The sequence below is a fragment of the Penaeus monodon genome, chromosome 38, assembly GCF_015228065.2.
Source record: "Penaeus monodon isolate SGIC_2016 chromosome 38, NSTDA_Pmon_1, whole genome shotgun sequence".
Taxonomy (NCBI): Eukaryota; Metazoa; Arthropoda; class Malacostraca; order Decapoda; family Penaeidae; genus Penaeus; species Penaeus monodon.
The window spans coordinates 16,043,771-16,048,055 of record NC_051423.1 but is presented as its reverse complement, the minus strand read 5'-3'; positions in this window follow the sequence as shown (position 1 = coordinate 16,048,055).

Below are 4,285 nucleotides of genomic sequence, written 5' to 3'. Positions count from 1 at the left end.
ATGGTCGCACTCTGGGAGGTGCCTTGGAGTTGTCTAGATGATGCAGTTTTACTGAACAATGACACTCCCACACATTTCAAATTCAAACTGGGACATTTCCAATATAGACCTATCATAGGCTCACCTGATTCAGAGTTGAATTCACTGGCAGGTCATGGAAGACTTGCATGGAGTGACACTTTCCAATACTTTGGAGGAGGTGAATGGTATTCCAGCAAAGGAGTGCAGAGATGGCGACTTGAACATGCGGATGAATCTTTTTAGATCAACTGCAGTAATGCAAGGATCTGTGAATGATTTCCAGTGTATTCAAGATGCTGTTAATCACCTCACATCACGAATTCACCTTGCAGCAGAAGCATCCATTCCGAAAAGTAGCGGCCATTACCGTCGACCTCTGGTACCATGGTGGTCTGATGAGTGCCAACAAGCTGTCAGAGCAAGAAAAGCTGCATTAAGGCAAATGAAACGACGCCCCAACATTGTGACCTTGATCAATTACAAGAAGACCCGAGCCAAGGCCTGGCGCGTGCTAAAGGAGGCTAGACGGAGTCGTGGAGACAGTATGTCTCCTCGATTAAACTCTGGGACTCCCTTTAGCATAGGTATGGGACAAGGTGCGTAAGATCGCTGGAAAGAGCATATCCATGTCACAACCTGCTCTGAAGATAGATGGCATAATCATCACAGATAAAAAAGATGTTGCAAATGAGCTAGCTAAATCCATGGCAGAGATCTCCTCTGGAGCATCTTACACTGCTCGATTCTCCACTTTCTGGGCGGAACAAGACAACACCCAGTGTCGTTCTTCAGTAGGACTGCAGCAGAACTTCCATACAACTTGCCATTTTTGCACAAGGAGATGGACTCTGCTTTGCAGCTCTGCCGTAAGACTGCCCCAGGAAGTGACGGTATTCCATACCAAATGATATCTCACTTACCAGAGAGCTCCCAGAAATTCCTGTTAGACCTATTTAATAGGATCAATAGAGAGGGCACAGTGCCATCCACATGGAGAGAAGCTATAATCATTCCTGTTCCTAAACCTGGCAAAGATGCTTCCGCACCAGGAAATTACAGACCAATTTCCCTCACCAGCTGCATCTGCAAGCTGATGGAGAAAATGGTCAACCTCAGGTTGACATGGCTGCTGGAAAAAGAAAACATGTTGACCCCATATCAATATGGCTTTAGAAAATTAAGATCAACCACAGATACACTTGTGAGGATGGAAACTGCTATACGGAATTCCTTCGCATAGTGACGTCACATGATAGCAGTCTTCTTTAACCTTGAAAAGGCCTACGATACTACTTGGAAACATGGCATACTCATGAAGCTGTATGACATTGGTTTAAGAGGAGCATTACCTACTTTCATACAAAGCTTCCTTGCTGACAGAAAGTTTAGAGTTCGGGTAGGAAACAGTTTCTCTAACCTGGAAGATCAGCTGGAAGAGGTCCCACAAGAGAGTGTCTTAAGTGTGACGCTGTTTGCCATTGCTATAAATGACATTGTAAAGGTTGTTCCAAGTGCTGTCTCATGTAATCTGTATGTGGATGACTTTACACTGTACTGCTCAGGAGGAAGCTTACAGGATGTGCAAGGACGCATGCAGACTGCAATAAATCAGGTTGTACAGTGGGCAACATATCATGGGTTCAAATTTTCTCCAAGCAAGACCATGGCTATACATTTCCACAAACGAGGAAAGTTCCATCCTTCCCTCTATTTAGGAGCAAACCCACTGCAATTTGTCAAGAGGTGAAGTACTTGGGTCTAATTTTTGACTCAAGACTTACATGGGTGCCTCACATCAAACAGTTAAAAGTGAAGGCTACAAAAGCACTTAGTATTTTGCGGGTTCTTTCACATTTATCTTGGGGTGCAGACCGCACAACGCTTCTACGGCTTTACCGAGGCAAGCTTACTATGGATGTGAAGCTTATTCATCTGCAACTCCCACTGTTCTCCGGATGTTGGACTCGGTTCATAATGAAGCTCTCAGAATCTGTACTGGGGCTTTCAGGTCTTCACCTGTGGAGTCCCTGTATGCTGAGAGTGGAGAACCACCTCTTTCATTACACCGGGACTACATGAACCTGATTTACTACACGAGACTACAAAGGATTCCGGGATCTACTACATCCAGATTGGTTTTCAACCCCCTTCAGGATAGCCGATCCTATGGTAGGAGAATGAGGAATCTTGTAGAAAACTTAATTTAAGTCTCACTAAGGTTCTGGCTGTTGGAATTCCCAATTCCCCCCTTGGACTAATCAAGTCGAGCTGGATTTGGTCGGAATTGGGAAAGGGGAGAGATCTGAAGTAGAAGTCAGAGAGAGATTTCTTCAGCACATTTCTAAGTACCAAGGATCGGACGCAATATATACAGATGGTTCAAAATCTGAAAATGGTGTGGGCTTTGCAGCAGTGAGCAGAAGGAAGACTGCATCTGGCAGTCTTTCTCTAGCAGCCTCGATCTTCACTGCAGAGTTACATGCCATCCTTGCAGCAGTTAAGATGACTAGAGATCTTATGAACCATTCTATTGTGATATATTGTGACTCTCGTAGTGCCTTGCAAGCAATCAAGAGCTTAAACTCATCACATCCAGTAGTGAGGGAAGTTCAAGATTGGCTTGCACTGATGTCAACACGTAAAAAGATAACTCTGTGTTGGGTGCCAGCGCATGTTGGTGTCAGTGGGAATGAGCGAGCTGATCAGAAGGCCAAGGCAGCTGCCGCTCAGCCTTGTGATGCTCGTTTTCCTCTCCCACACACCGACCTGAAACCCAGCATCAGGAGTTGTCTTCGCGATAAATGGAAGAACAATGGAGGCATATCTCCAGAAATAAACTGCGAGAGATTAGAGATGACCTTGGCAGTTGGGTGACTAGCATCCATCCCAACCGAAAAGTGGAAGTTGCATTAACAAGGCTAAGAATCGGGCACACAAGACTGACTCATGGGCCGATGATGGCTAAAAATCAAGCACTTTGTGAGGGATGCCAGACCCTTAACAATCGCACATGTAGTGGAAAGATGTGCAACATTCTCAGACCAAAGACGTATGTACTTGTCTCCCCCATATACACTGAAGAATGTATTGGGGGAGGATTGTGACATAGAGGGTCTTATTAGTTTCCTTAGGGAGACTAATATTTTTAATAAAATTTAATTATGCATAATGTTTATGCAATAATTCTATACACTTAGAGTATAATATTTATGCTTTGATTTTTAATTTGTTTATTGCTATTTATAAGATATCTATTGATAGATTTTTAAAGTTTTAAACATTTTAATATTTCTATTTAACAAGGTATTCGCCGCTAATTACCTTAGCTGTTGACGCGCCAGATAATTTTAAATAATTAATCAATCAATTTTCCCCTTCTTACCTGGTTTGGGAGCCCGGGAACCATTACGATTCCCATTCTTGCCCTTTGGAGCTGGAAAGGTTTCCAAAGGATAACAGTGGTGGTCCAGAGGGAATGGTCGGGGATGTGTAGGTCGTCAGGGAGAGAGCTAGAGCTTTGTAAATTTGGTAGTACTCATGAAGATTTGGAATTCTTCATTTCCTCAACCCCCCACCCACCAGGAGCCAACGAGGGAAAGTATGTTGGGGCTCAAAATCTCCTAACAGCCAGAGGGATAGTGAGGAATATCACAGCATATTACAGTCTGATGGCAGTCCGGGACCTATGCGTACGACTGAATATGTCTGCTTGACTGCCATATTGACCAGCGATTGACTGACGGGCCTTGATAAACCCACCCGTCTGACCAGAATAAAGGCCCCAAAGAGGTGTGTGTAGCGTGGGGACAGCAGCAGCACGCTCAACCTCCAGGATCCGTCTCTGGTAATACGGGATGCCACGCACGAAAATTTACAGTGGGAGAGTTCTCCCTGGTCAAGATGGAATGAACCAGGGGTGGATGCACCATCCCTTCCATAGGCCTTGGTGACCAGGAACCCTTTTGTCTCACCCCTCAGTGGTAACCCCTCCGTATGGGAGCCTTGGTCCGGCTACCCCCCCAGGCAAGGGGGCTTCTGTTAGGGGGGTCGATCAACAAGAGTATTGGGATGTCTATCCTATGCAGAAGGACGAGGTACGTGTCTTAAAGGGCCCTTGATATGCATTTTTCCCTTATGGAAGAAAAAACCTGGACCTATTAGGCTTGGAGTCTCTTTGATATCAGGAAATGAAACCCATTTTCCTTTTTTCTGTAATGTAATATTCAAAATTTTTCGTATATACCCTTTTTTTTTCCTGTCATTA